This window comes from Rana temporaria, chromosome 12 (assembly GCF_905171775.1).
Source record: "Rana temporaria chromosome 12, aRanTem1.1, whole genome shotgun sequence".
Taxonomy (NCBI): Eukaryota; Metazoa; Chordata; class Amphibia; order Anura; family Ranidae; genus Rana; species Rana temporaria.
The window spans coordinates 69671741-69687780 of record NC_053500.1 but is presented as its reverse complement, the minus strand read 5'-3'; positions in this window follow the sequence as shown (position 1 = coordinate 69687780).

The following is a 16040-nucleotide window of genomic DNA, read 5'->3' as shown; positions in this document are numbered from 1 at the left end:
GCAGAACTGCCGTTATGATCACTCTTATGGTGCACAAAATCGTTGGCTGAAAAAAATTATATCTGAATGATGCCTGTAGCTGCACCCATCATTCTGATATCCCCACTGAAATTCGAGGATGTCATGACGTACTGCAAATAATAAAAAAGAAAAAGTGCAGCGCTGAATATTCAGTGAAGTGAATCAAAAAATATGGTAAATGATCAAAATTCAGTGAAAAATCAATAAAATTTGAAAAAGAAAAGGGGGGGAGGAGGACACACCCCCAAGTGGTGTGACAGGTAACACACAGAGGATGATGACCGTGTGGTAACCTGAAAGACAGCTAGAAAATGAGGTCTAGCTGGATAATGTGTAATAGAAACACACCGTGGTAAGTGATGTGACACAAAGATAAATGGTGATGTGAACCTCAGATGAAGTCCATATAAATTGTACGTGTAACTCCAAAATGTAAGTGTGATAGTCCAAGGTCAAACTGGCCTATACAATCCAAAAAAATATATATATATATAATGTATTTTCTTTTTGGAGTTGGTCAGAAGTTCTTTGTGGAAAAGACCAAACGACTGTAGAGGAATGGAAGATGATGTAATCTTCTCAGGTGTGGAATTCAGATATTCTTAGTAAGCAGTTGGAACCTCATCAGCAATCCATAATGGTATCCAAATAAACAAATATAAAGATGGGTACTCTTACCGGAATATGTGGACATACACGTCAGCGACGGTATGTCAAACAAGCATGTACGAGCTCCTAGGCAGCCGTGGTGTCAGTAGGGAAGCCGTTTGATGTGCCAGCCTTTAATCCACCAGGACGGGTCCGATCCAATGAGAGGAGACAGCTCATGCAGGTGAGGTTCTCAGATGAGGGAGTATAATATGCAGGCCAAACGTAGAAACCATGTAAGGGAAAACGTAACTCACATAGTGCGGTTAATCCCAAAACAAGCCTTTATTAGGCATAGAAAATATAAGCCAAAATGAACAGAAAACTGGATAAAAATAAATATATAAAATAGATAAAAAAAGTACAAGCCCAGTGAAAGACGAGTACAAGTGATCACAAGTAAAATATGGCGTAATGAGCGAGTAGCGTATGAGCTATGTACCCGACATGTTTCGAGCGGCAGAGCTCTTCGACTGGGGCATAACCCATACAAGTGCCCAACGCCATCTATTTATAACATACAGATAAGCAATGATAACAGCGTGCCTGCAAACAGCTGAGAAAAGCCAGGGGAAATGACCAATTACAATCACTGACTTCAGGTGCCGCCCACTACTGTCAGCAAAGGACGTAGTAAGTGAACAGCCACCTGTTACCTGTGTGGACCATCCGAGCGTCCATTGGTCCCCAAAGAATGTCCAGGCGGGACATAAGCAACGTCACATCCGTCCTCAATACTGCAGCCGGTGCAACGGTCTACGGCACCTACAACTGCAGCAAATCTGGGGGCGGGGGGCAATCAAGCTCTTGACATATGCGCAAGCGCAGCCGCGATGGATACGAAAGTCCCTACGGAAACCGCGGGGATGCTGACGTATAATGTACGCGGCGCGCGTGCGTCCCACACTGGAACGCAAAAGGGCCAATCACAGGGAACGGTCAGTGTATTGTAAAATCAGGTCAGCGTCATGATGTCATCACGCTGTGCCCTCCCAGTGTGTTCCAAGTATTCCAATGGCTCGCACAGACGAATCAGTGAGGAATATAGACACTGACCTGAAATGCAAGGGGAGTGACATTTAGGTATACCCAATGATCATGTAAACGGTGTATACAAGGCTGTGTGGCATCATTGCTATTATAAACGAAACAAATATATTGATGCATGTACAATCAATAAACAAAGTACATGAAAAATAATAAATATGCCTGTATGTAAGAATGACAATACTACATATTCAAATACATGTGAGAAATGGAGAAAATGGCCACAATAATATGCTTGTAGGAATGCCAAACAAAATCCCAAAATAAGGAAACACAATAAGAGAAGGACATAAACGTCATGCAACCACTAGGATTTGTTGATAAAGGCGTTAATATCCCACTCTATATTGAGTCCATGAGGGAAAAAACAGCGAAGCTGGTATATCCAGAACATCTCAAGTTGGGACACACCTCTGATCTTGGACTCACCCCTCCAATGGGGGGTAAATTTGCCAATGATCTGGAAACTTGTCCCCTCTGGATTTTTATGATGATGTTCCAGGTAATGTTTAGGCACACTGTGATTAGTTTTACCCAATCTGATCCGAGTTATGTGTTCATTTACCCTGATTGAAAACGTACGTATGGTCCTGCCAACGTATTGTTTTTTGCACGGACAAGTAAGCAAGTAGACGACATAACGGGTGTCACAGGTTACAAAATCCCTCACATGGTAAATAATGGATGTCACTGTTGATGTAAAACTGGTAATCTTTCTGTTGGTAAGCGCGTTTAGAAGACAGACATTACATCTCCTACATGCATGGAATCCCTTCATTTCAGGAAAAAAAGACGGTTTGATAGGAGGGTCTGATACGTTAGGGGCAAGCTTATTCCTGAGTGCCATGGCCCCCCTAAATACAACTCCAGGTCTATCAGGGAGTACCGGACCCAAAAGAGAGTCACTTTTCAAAACGTTCCAATGTTGGTTGAGTATACTTTTGATACGTTTATGCTGGACAGAATACTGAGTAGTAAATGCCCATTTGAATTTTGTATCTGGGGGACGTTTTGGCTTCTCTGCAATAAGGGAATCTCTATCGATCTTGCGAACACGATCAATATCCTCATCTACTCTCCCCGGTGAGTACCCCTTCTCAACAAACTTGGCCTTGAGGGACCCCGCTTGTATGACAAAATCAGAGGCGTTCGTACAATTCCTTCTAATACGGAGCAACTGGCTGAAAGGTATAGATTTCAGCCAAGAACTGTAATGACAGCTGTCCGTGGGAATGTACCCGTTTCTGTCTGTTGGCTTAAAAAATGTTTTAGTAACCAACTGATTATTGTCCACTGAAATCTCAAGGTCGAGAAAATGTATGAGAGTGTGGCTGAGATCATAGGTGAGGATAATGCCCATCTCGTTGTCATTTAAAGTGACCATAAAATCATGGAGAGATTCTTCATCCCCATGCCACAGGAGGAGGATGTCGTCTATGTACCTGGCCCACAGCAAGATCTCTGGACGATGGAGGGCATAGACGACATCCTCCTCCCAATGGGCCATGTAAAGGTTCGCCAGGCTGGGGGCAAACTTGGCCCCCATTGCGACACCCTTTGTTTGAAGAAAAAAACGTTGGTCGTACCAAAAATAATTGCCCTGTGTGGCAAATTTGAGCAAGTCCATGATGAATCTCTGTTGTGCAATGGGGAGTGTACTGTCCCTAGAAAGGGACAGTTCCACAGATTTAAACCCCAATTTGTGTGGTATGCACGTATACAGAGATGTAACATCAGCAGTTACCAATAGACAACCCTCAGGAAGATCAACTGCTTGTAATTTGCGTATAGTGTCACCTGTGTCATTTAAAAAAGACGGAACAGCCCGCACCAGGGGTTGTAGGAAAAAATCGATGTACCTCCCAATGCGAGAGGTCACCGAGTCTATCCCGCTAACGATGGGTCTGCCCGGGGGATTGGTGACACTTTTGTGGATCTTAGGGAGGAAGTACATAACTGGAATGCGAGGGACGGTAGGTATAAGATAATCCTTTTCTTTTTTATCCAGAATTCCGTCAGAAAAACCCCTATTGATCAAACCCAAAAGAGACTTCTGTAACGTCTTTGTTGGATCAGAAGTCAATGGGGCGTAGGTGCTTGTGTCATCTAGGATGCGGCACATTTCTGAATGATAATCCGCCTTATCCATGATGACCAAACCACCTCCCTTATCAGCTGGCCGGATTATTAAGTCTTTTCTCTCACACAGAGATTTGAGACCCAATTTGATGTCGGGATGGTCGTAGGTACGTTTCTTGGGTATGGCTTCAAGATCTTTGAGTACCAAGTCACGAAAGACCTTAATAGAAGATGCTGTGGTAGTAGGAGGATTGAACAATGATGGATTGGACATCCCTGAATGAATCACATCTCCTAAGGAGGCATAGGAAGTTTTGGACTGATAAGGGTTAGACAAAAAATATCTCTGAATATTTAATTTTCGGGTAAACTTATGAATATCGACAAAGGTGTCGAATTTGTTCAATTGTTTCGATGGAACGAATTTTAAACCCTTGTCTAAAGTGGTAATCTCAGCCTTGGAAAATTCAACCTTGCTCAGATTGAAAATGCCACTACCTTTTACAGTCTGCCTCTTTTTCCTTGCCCTCCTCCCCCCTCGGGTGCCCCGTTTTGTTCTATGCCCCTTTTGGAGCCCATGCGAGCCCTGGGAAAATCCCCTTCATGAGAGGGTTCATGATGTGGGCGATTGTAGGAATAAGGAGACCTATTATAAGAATCCTGGTCACCCTCCGTATAGGGATAATAACCCCTAGTGTCCCTCAATGGAAGGAACCTATTTTGGGTATGTACCGGGGTATGATCTCCACGAGGTCGATCATAATGACCACCTCCTCGACTGTCATAGAATTCATGAGGAGATCTGTCTCTAACATGGGAGTAGTGGGGTGATCTATCCCGACTGTGGTAATAGGCAGTACTATGGTCATTTGAAACCTGGTGGTTACCCCTTACTTTACCTCGTCCACCCCTCCCCCTGGGTTGTCCCTTGATGTAGTTATTGGGGATGGGGAATTTACTTGGAGGGTCTGTTGTTTTCATTAAAGGAACGTGGGGGGTGGTCGCGGGAACCAAAGTTCTCGAGACATTGGCCAAGGGAGCCGTTGTATCCATTTGTGTGGGAATTACCTCACTTGATGGTACAAGTGACTCTTTTTTTTGCCATTTGTAAACCAAACCAGCTTGATAGTCATTGGTGTCTCGGATGTATTTTTTTTTTTTTTTAAAACGTTGGTCTCTTTCTTCCTTTTCCAGTACACCCTGGAGATTGGAGGAAAGAGAGATGTATTCTGGAGATGTTTTATGTGGAAGAAGTTGTTCCCGAAGGGTTTTAATCTCTGAGTCAATGGCCTTTAATTTAGACTTTTTTCTCCCTGTAAGGAACTCAAGAAGATTTAAGCCTGCTTCGTTAAAGTAACGAGACCAAGCCTGTAAATCATCATCCCCTTGTTGTGGGTGAATATCCCACCTTAATCCTCTCGGGACCAGTTTTTCTTTCTGGTATTGATCCAGAAAGGCTATGTCCCATTGTAGATGGATTTCTGTGGTCATGAGATTTTTCAATCTCATAAAAACACCACTGATTTCCACACTGGTACCAGTGACCGTGAAAATACCTTCAGTGTTTAAAGAGCGAGAGGTCCTATAATCAAAAACATCCATAATTGATAATGTGTAGTGAATGATAAAAGACTGTTTAGTGAGCTGCAACAATGGTGTCAAATGGAAAAAATTAAAATTAGGAAAAAAAAAGTTGCGCTAACCATAAACAATGTTAACCAGTAGCAGCCAGCACCAACAAAAGACAATATTGTGTACAAGAAATAAAAAAGAAAAAGTGCAGCGCTGAATATTCAGTGAAGTGAATCAAAAAATATGGTAAATGATCAAAATTCAGTGAAAAATCAATAAAATTTGAAAAAGAAAAGGGGGGGAGGAGGACACACCCCCAAGTGGTGTGACAGGTAACACACAGAGGATGATGACCGTGTGGTAACCTGACGTACTGCAGGCAGGAAGTGGTTAAGGGTGTGTGGCAGGGGGTGTGTCCTATGTACATACCTTTGCGAAAAGGTGTCCCTCATTCCCATCTCAAAAATTTGGAAAAAATAAATGTTCCTGGACTGCCGCACTCTGGTAGGCGATTTATTGAAATTAAAGCGGGGGTTCACCCGTACATAACACTTTTTCCCCTTAGATGGATGCTCGTTTTGTCTAGGGGAATCGGCTAGTTGTTTTAAAATATGACCTGTACTTACCGTTTACTAGATGCATTTTCTCCGCCGCTTTCGGGTATGGGCTGCGGGACTGGGCGTTCCTATTTTGATTGACAGTCTTCCGACGGTCGCATCCATCGCGTCACGATTTTCCGAAAGAAGCCGACGTTCGGCTTCTTTCGGCTACTAGTGACGCGATGGATGCGACCGTCGGAAGCCTCTCGGAAGACTGTCAATCAAGAAGGAACGCCCGCTCCTGAAGACCCATACCCGGAAGCGACGGAGAAGATGCATCTCGAAAACGGTAAGTACAGCTCATATTTTAAAACAACTAGCCGATTCCCCTAGACAAAACGAGCATCCATCTAAGGGGAAAAATTGTTTTATGGGTGAACTCCCGCTTTAACCACTTGGGATCCGCCTGCCGTCAATTGACGGCTACAGTGCGGATCCCAATTGCCAAACTGCCGTCAATTGACGTCCGCCCCTTAGGGCGGTCCCCGCGCGCTCCAGAGCGCGCTGCGGGGAAAATCTGTGTTGGCCGTGTCCCTCGGACACAGCCAATTACAGATCGCCGCGAACGGCCAATCAGAGTGGCCGTTCGCGAGGCGATCTGTGCGGCCAATGAGAGAGGATCTCATATGTAAACATATGAGATCATCTCTCATTGCCGTTTTACACAGAGACAGCGGTGCTGTCTCTGGAGAGGAGACCGATCTGTGTCTCTTGTACATAGAGACACAGATCGGTCACCCCCCCAGTCACCCCCCCCTCCACCTACAGTTAGAACACTAAGCAGGGATACATTTAACCCCTTCCTCACCCCCTAGTGTTAACCCCTTCAATGCCAGTCACATTTATACTGTAATTAGTGCATATTTATAGCACTGATCGCAGTATAAATGTGAATGGCGCCAAATATGTGTCCGATGTGTCCGCCATAACGTCGCAGTCCCATTAAAAATCGCAGATCGCCGCCATTTCTAGTAAAAAAAAATAATTAAAAAAAAATAATTCTGTCCCCTATTTTGTAAGCGCTATAACTTTTGCGCAAACCAGTCGCTTATTGCGATTTTTTTTTTTTTTTTTTTACCAAAAATATGTAGAAGAATACGTATCGGCCTAAACTGAGAAAAAAAAATGTTTTTTTTTTTTTTTAAATTGGGATATTTATTATAGCAAGAAGTAAAAAATATTGTATTTTTTTCAAAATTGTCTCACTTTTTTGTTTATAGCGCAAAAAATAAAAACCGCACAGGCGATCAAATACCACCAAAAGAAAGCTCTACTTGTGGGGAAAAAAGGACGTCAATTTTGTTTGGGAGCCACGTCGCACGACCGCGCAATTGTTAGTTAAAGCGATGCAGTGCCGAAAGCTGAAATTTCACCTGGGCAGGAGGGGGGTATATGTGCCCAGTAAGCAAGTGGTTAATGAACAAAGGATAAAATCCAAAGCTGTATACCATCCAAAAATTCATGCAACACTGCAATCAATGGTAGAAAGTGGACATAGGGAACAAAAAAGCTAACATGTTTCACATCATGGATAGATGCTTAGTCAAAAATTTGGAAGGTGTGAGAATGACTGATGTCAGCCTATACATGTTAGGCCCCATTGTATGCATTTAAGCTGCAGTACATTTCAGACAGATGGAAATGCTTACTGTTGTCTGTATTATTATTTAGGTACTTATATAGTGCCATCAATTTACTCAGCGCTTTACATATACAATGTACATTCTCATCAGTCCCTACCCTCAGGGAGCTTACAATCTAAGGTTCACATTCATATACTAGGGCCAATTTAGGCAGAAGCCAATTAACTTACCAGCATGTCTTTGGAGTGTGGGAGGAAACCGGAGTACCCAGAGGAAACCCATGCAGGCACAGGGAGAACATGCAAACTCCAGGCAGGTAGTGTCGTGGTCGGTATTCGTGTATTGCGATCTTTAGTGATGGCAGTAGCTGGTTGGTGTTTGGTGTGATGTTATTGCCTCTTCCTGTCACTTGTCGCCACAAAGTATGGCTGACAGGCAGCCCATGCATGCAAAGCGACATACCCATACAGATAGGAAGGGACCCAGCACAACAACCCCCTTGGTTGACTTGTCGCCTAACCAGGTACCACGACAAACGACTGGTTGCGTGTAGCGTGTTCTTCCCTTTGGTTACCCATGGCAACTACCTCCTCTTCCTTGTCTTGTCGAGTTAACCTCTTGTAGTGATGTCACTCATACCCACATCTCTAGGTTCTTTTGGATATGCCACAACCCAACATGCACCCCTTTGAATAACTTCAGACCAGGCTCAAAGCGGTTTAAAACAACTTTAAAGCAATTTTGGCACAACAGAAGCCACAGAATAATTCATCCTTTCCCTAACTGCAGCTGCCCCAGCATACCTGCACAGGTAAAGTCCTTACGGGTAGAGCTATTGCACGCGACGGTCCCGCACACAAGCAAGCGGCGATCGTCATACACATGTTAGGTATCATTGCAAACGTCAGATCATAGGCAGCAATTCTAGCAGTAGACCACCTCTGTACATCTAAAGTGGTAACCTGTAAAGGCTTTTAACTTAAGGACCGCCCACCACATATATACTGCTTCCTTACTTGCAATGCCGGCATCTGCAGATGGACGGATCGGCTTAGGGTGCAGACATCGCGTGATCTCTGGACAGGTAAGTGTCCTATATTAAAAGTTTGTAGCTTGTATTTTACAGGTGGGAACTCCGCTTTACAGTGGTTTTACATTTTTTTTTTTTTTACCTTTATGCATTATCTGCATTAAAGTAAAAATATTATCCACTAGCTGTGCCCCCACCCCCTCCTTAAATATTTACCTGAGTCAGCTCTCGATCCACCGTCTGCAGCAGCGCTGGTCCTTTCCCTGCTCTCACAGGTAAAGAGGCTGCAGCGAGAGCCATTGGCTCCTGCTGCTGTCAATCAAATCCTGTGCGGAGTAAACAGGGGGTAGAGCCGAGATGCACTGTGTAGATGCACACAGCCCCGCTCGGGAGCATGTCTGCACGTGGGCCCCCATAGCAAGTAGCTTGCTATGGGGGCACACTAAGGAGAGAAGGAGTGGAGAGCGCCAACAGGGGACCCCAGAAGAGGAGATGAGGGGCCGCTCTGCAAAATACTATTGCACATGGCAAGTAAATATAAATCTCTTTTTATTTCAGAAAGAAAACATTTGAGCCTGTAATATCACATTAATTTCCTTTTTCTTTTTTGAGAATATGTTTTGTTTAGGGGTTTATTTAGGTTAATAAACTTTAGAAGTAGTAAATGACTGAAAGCAGTTTTGTAACTTTGGCACGTGGTAGTAAAACTCTATATATCTATATATAAAACTCAATATATCATCGCAACCACTCAGTGTATCCAGGTGAGAATTTGTTTGTTAAATAAATTGGGCCTTCATTTCGTGGTAATGGTAATGAATCTCCCTTGATTTATTTTATTACCAAAGGAAAGCTGACCCAAAATAGTACATAAACAATAATAATGATATCTTTTTTTAAATTTACCCACCATCAAAAAACAAAACAAAATGAGTTCTCAGTAGATGGGTCTCCTGGTTCCTGATCGTTTGTGTGAGACCAGGAGTTGTTGGTGATCGCATGATCTTCATGCTGCGAGTGCGACATGGAGGGAAGAGAGCCATGGAAAACGCCTCCAGCACAAATGCCAGTGCGCTTTTATGCAGTGCCTCAGAAGAAGACCCTCTTCTTTGGTTCCACATATTTGTGTGAGGCCACCGTAAACAGCCCTTTGTATTTTATTTTTTCCAGCAGATTTTGTATATCCCTTAAAGCGGATGTCCGCTGAAAAAAAAATATTAAAAGCCAGCAGCTACAAATACTGCAGCTGCTGACTTTTAATATTTGGACACTTACCTGTCCTGGAGTCAAGCGCCGTCCGCAGCAGAGGACGAGCGATCGCTCGTCACTCTGCTGCCCCCCGCTGTGTACTGGGAGCCGAGTGTTCCCAGAACACAACGGGGGGGGAGGTGACATCATGCCCGCAGTCTGCCTGAGACTGTGTGGCCGGAAGTGGGTGCAAATACCTGTCTTTAGACAGGTATCTGCACCTCCCTCCCCCCTGAAAGGTGTCAAATGTGACACCGGAGGGGGGAGGGTTCCGATCAGCGGGAGTTCCACTTTAGGGTGGAGCTCCGCTTTAATAGTCATGCAAATATTTTTCTCAGATAAGTATTTGCTATTAAAATACACACATGCCTCGTACACACGATCACGATTTCCGACAACAAAAACACGTTTTTTTTCAGCAGGAAAACGGCTGAAACTTATCTTGCATACACATGGTCACACTAATTTTGGACGCAATTCCGAACGTCAAGAACGCGGTGACGTACAACACGTACGCCGAGCCGAGATCAATGAAGTTCAATAGGCAGTTCGGCTCTTCTGCTTGATTCTGAGAATGCGTGGGTTTTTTTCACGTCGTAATTGCATGCAGACAATCGCGATTCCCGATAGGAATTTTTCCTGTCACGAAAATTGAGATCCTGCTCTCAATCGTTTCTTGGCAAGAATTCTCACAGAAAAAGTGCGATGGAGCATACAAACGGTCAGAATTTGCGACAAAAAGCTCACATCACACTTTTCTCTTTGGGAATCGCGATCGTGTGTACGAGGCATAAGACTAGGTTCACACTGGTGCAATGCAGGAACCACAGTGATTCCTGTGCGGGTTCCAGCTTCACACCTGAATCACAAGCAGGTCACACTGCTTTCTGCAATTTGCTGCAAGTTTCAATAAAAAGTTAATGACACCCCAAAATCTGTTCGCAGAACACTGTGGAATCGAATCGCATGGGTCTGAACACCCATGCTATCCGATTCCAGTGCAGAACTAAAACAGGGTCCTGCACCATACAAACTGTGTGGCTGAATTTGCATCGCACAGACATTGCATGTGATGCGCACAGGAATGTGGTGCAAATTACATGCGATGTCTGCAAATGCATAAGCGTGAACCCAACCTAAATTATCAGTACACACTGATAAATCACGATGGGGTTATAAACCTCTGCTTCTCTAGCCAATATGAAATAAAGCTTTGCCTTTTAGTTACACTATGAAGGGTAACTCTACTTTCGTGGGAAAAAAATAGCAAGTAAAAAAATAATATAGCATTTACAATTGTGACACAAGTCCTATAGTAATTTGATGTTATTAAAAATTTCCTTTCGTTTTAAATGTGCAGCTTTGTAGTTTTCTGTAAAATGTAATGCAATATGGCAACCTGGAGGCTTTCTGTATACAGATGGTGTACAGCACCTCCCCCTAGAAATGTCACTTTCTCCTTCTGTAAATGGCTCTCTGATTTTCCCAGAAGTCTGCACTAAGATACAAGTTAGGTTTTTGGCATCCCCTTGTAACAAAATTAAATTTATACTGAAATTCTCCCAAAGGCAAATCACATCTAAAGGGATGTAGACCCTGCAAGTGCAGCAGCTGATTGATAATTATGAAATCGCTCCCATTCATATTCACTCTACACATGGCCACAGACAAACATACAGTGATTTCTTCAGAATAACAAAAGGTAGGAATATGCATCAAAGTTGTTAAAATCCTTGCAATGTACATTGGATCACCCAGAGGGGAATGTTCTTTAATCCCTTCCAACGTGTTCCTTCATCAAAATAGGACTTTTGTTAAAACAGATAGAAAATGATGGTGCTATGGTAACGTGTATACCAGGGTTTGACAAATTTGCTTGGAATCTAGGAGCCAGCTAAAAAAGTTAGGAGCCAGAAAACGCGCCCCGTCCCGACGAGCTTGCGCGCAGAATCGAACACATACGTGAGTAGCGCCCGCATATGTAAACGGTATTCAAACCACACGTGAGGTATTGCCGCGATCGTTAGAGGGAGAGCAATAATTCTAGCTCTGGACCTCCTCTGTAACTCAAAACATGCAACCTGTAGATTTTTTTAAACGTCGCCTATGGAGATTTTAAAGGGTAAAAGTTTGTCGCCATTCCACAAGCGGACGCAATTTTGAAGCGTGACATGTTGGGTATCAATTTACTCGGCGTAACATTATCTTTCACAATAAAAAAAATTGTGATAACTTTACTGTTGTCTTATTATTTAATTTAAAAAAGTGTATTTTTCCCCAAAAAAGTGCGCTTTTAAGACCGCTGCGCAAATACGGCGTGACAGAAAGTATTGCAACGATCACCATTTTATTCTCTAGGGTGTTAGAATAAAAAATATATATAATGTTTGGGGGTTCTACTTAGAGGGAAGGAGATGGCATTGAAAATAGTGAAAGATTACACATTAGAACAGCTGTTTAACCAGTTCCCGACCCCCGCATGTACATATACGTCCACAATATGGCACGTACAGGCACATGGGCGTACACGTACGTCCTCGCCTATTAGCGGGTGGGGGGTCCGATCGGGACCCCCCCCGCTACATGCGGAGGTCGGGTCCGCTCGGGGAGCGATCCGGGACCACGGCGCGGCTATTTGTTTATAGCCGCTCCGTCGCGATCGCTCCCCGGAGCTGAAGAACGAGGAGAGCCGTGTGTAAACACGGCTTCCCCGTCCTTCACTATGGCGGCGCATCGATCACGTCATTCCCTTTATAGGGAAGACTCGATCGATGACGTCATTCCTACAGCCACACCCCCAAACAGTTGTAAACACATACTAGGTGCACCCTAACTCCTACAGCGCCACCTGTGGTTAACTCCCAAACTGCAACTGTCATTTTCACAATAAAGAATGCAATTTAAATGCATTTTTTGCTGTGAAAATGACAATGGTCCCAAAAATGTGTCAAAATTGTCCGAAGTGTCCGCCATAATGTCGCAGTCACGAAAAAAATTGCTGATCGCCGCCATTAGTAGTAAAAAAAAAAAATAAAAATGCAATAAAACTATCCCCTATTTTGTAAACACTATAAATTTTGCGCAAACCAATCGATAAACGCTTATTGCGATTTTTTTTACTAAAAATAGGTAGAAGAATACGTATCGGCCTAAACTGAGGAAAAAAAATGTTTTTATATATGTTTTTGGGGGATATTTATTACAGCAAAAAGTAAAAAATATTGCTTTTTTTTCAAAATTGTCGCTCTATTTTTGTTTATAGCGCAAAAACTAAAAACCGCAGATGTGATCAAATACCACCAAAAGAAAGCTCTATTTGTGGGGAAAAAAGGACGCCAATTTTGTTTGGGAGCCACGTCGCACGACCGCGCAATTGTCTGTTAAAGCGACGCAGTCCCGAACTGTAAAAACACCTTGGGTCTTTAGGCTGCATATTGGTCCGGGGCTTAAGTGGTTAACTTGTAATGCCAACGGCCCCCACCAGATGGCGCCAGCTCACAGAAGGTCACAGCTCACAGAAGGAAGAGCTTGGGACTTCACAAAGCCGCGGCCTCAATTACCGGCCGTCGCGGGCCCGCCGCGATCGCGCGGCCGGGGAGGTGGGGGTGCACGGAGACACAGGAGCCGCGAGTTGCCTCAATTACCGCGGGCGCCAGGTCACAATTTCTTGTCGCAATTGCGACCTGGCGCCTGGATTTTGTCGACCTCTGGTGTATACACATATTTAAATTAAAAATTTCTATGGCAACTTATGCTGCAACTACTGGAAGTAAAATGTTAAAGCGGATGTGCCATGGTAACAAAATATTAAAAGTCAGCAGCTACAAATACTGCAGCTGCTGACTTTTAATAATAGGACACTTACCTGTCCTGGAGTCCAGCGCCGATCGCAGCAGAGCACGAGCGATCGCTCGTCACTCTGCTGCTCCCCCCGCCATCCACGCTGAGGGAACCAGGAAGTGAAGCGCTGCGGCTTCACTGCCCGGTTCCCTACGGCGCATGCGCGAGTCGCGCTGCGCCCGCCGATTGGCTCACACGCTGTGTGCTGGGAGCCGAGTGTTCCCAGCACACAACGGGCGACAGACGGGATGTGACGGAATGCCCGTCTTTCGCCCGTATCGTGTGGCCGGAAGTGGGTGCAAATACCTGTCTTTAGACAGGTGTCTGCACCCCCCTCCCCCCTGAAAGGTGTCAAAAGTGACACCGGAGGGGGGGAGGGTTCCGATCAGCGGGACTCCACTTTAGGGTGGAGGACCGCTTTAAGCCAAATTTGCATTATTAGAAACATTTAAAGTCGATGTAAACCCTCCATACACCCAGTTCAGATATGATCGGAGGAAAGGCACACACCCCCTCTCCACATAGGCAGAGACTCTCAGAGGTGTTTTGTAAAAGGGCCATCTCCCTGCTAATCTATTTATAGCAACCTCCCCCGAGTTATCAGGTTGATCACAGAGGAATGGTTCCGAAGAGAGCTAAGGGACAGGGGCTCTTTGAAGAGAGATAACAAATCATTGCAGATATATGTGCCCAGCTTAAATTTCATGAATTGCATGCTGGGTATCCATACTGACATGGACTGGGTAATGTGTTAGGAATGAAAAGATGGCATATCATTTGATGGAAATTAAAATTATCCACCTACAGAGGGCTCAATTCAAAAACACCCCTAAAATCAAAGTGAAACAATTAGGCAGTAAGCTAATCCATTTTGCTAAAATTTCATTGCAACAACTCAAAATGGTCCTCAGTAGTTTGTATGGCCCCCAAGTGCTTGTATGCATGCTTGACAACATCAGGTCATGCTTCTAATGAGACGACGGATGGTGGGGTATTTCCTCCCAGATCTGGACCAGAGCATCACTGAGCTCCTGAACAGACTGAGGTGCAACCAGGTGGCACCGGATGGACCGAAACATAATGTCCCAGAGGTGTTCTTTTGGATTTAGGTCAGGTGAGCTTGGGGGTCATTCAATGGTATCAATTTCTTCATCCTCCAGGAACTGGTTGAATGCTCTCACCACATGAGGCCGGGCATTGTCGTTCACCAGGAGGAACCCAGGACCCACTGCACCAGCGTAGGGTCTGACAATGGGTCCAAGGATTTCATCCCAATACCTAATGGCAGTCAGGGTGCCATTGTGTAGCCTGTAGAGGTCTGTGCGTCCCTCCATGGAGCCGCTCAAGGTGCCAGTAGATAGGCGACTCTGAATCCTGTGGAGCGTGGATCGGTTTCTCTCCCAGGACCGATCAGCAAAGGGAAGATGAAGCGTTTGGTCTGGGTGATCATCTGATGAGGCCATTACCCCAGAGGACCCTCACCCCTGGGAAGAGGGTTTTTAATTACCAGCTGGCCAGAGCCAGAAGAGTCGTGGAGAATGCCTCCGGGATAATGGCCAGCCGATTCTGCCTATTTCTGACAGCAATACATATGAGTACAAACTGAACCACATAATCCCAGCATGCTGCATACTGCACAACGTTTTAAGGAAACATGCTCATAATTATGTTGCCTCAGTTGGGCCTGAGGCCAGACTTCCTGCAAATCCCCTGACGGGCCTGGAAAATGGCCGTCCTGGCTTGCCTCCCATAAGTGCCCATGAAGTGTGCCCAAAATATGTGGATTATTTTACGGATAGGGTGGCCATTGCTATGCCAGAAAATGTATGAATATTTCTAAAATTAAATAAAAAATTATCTGATAAAATCTTTAATTTTATTTATTGCTTGTGTTTCTTTTAGCTGTCTCCTAGGTACTCCTAGGCACTTGTAGTGCCAAGTATTTTTTCCATTATTAAATAACCCCTATTGTCACTGTAAACACCAACTTAATACAAAAACTGGTATTGAGCATTGAAAGAAGAAGCCACACATTGTTGAGTAGAATTTTTTTTTTTACTCTGTGCGTTTTAAAATTTTTGGGTAAAAAAAAAACATCTTTGTTTTTTAAAGTTTTACATACATTTTTTTTGCATAAACAGGCATGTTTCAAAACATAACATACACAACTCTGGAACTTACAAAGTTCAACCTTGAAAAACTGAAGGCAATATCAAAAAAATTATTCTAAACACTATTATAGAGATCTGGTGTTTAAAAAAAAAAAGATTATTCATGAGATCACAAGTTTTTCTCCTTGTTAGTGCTATTATCATGCACATGCTGTGTCTCTGCCATGTTCCTCTCCCACGGCGCGCCCTAAAAGAATGGGCG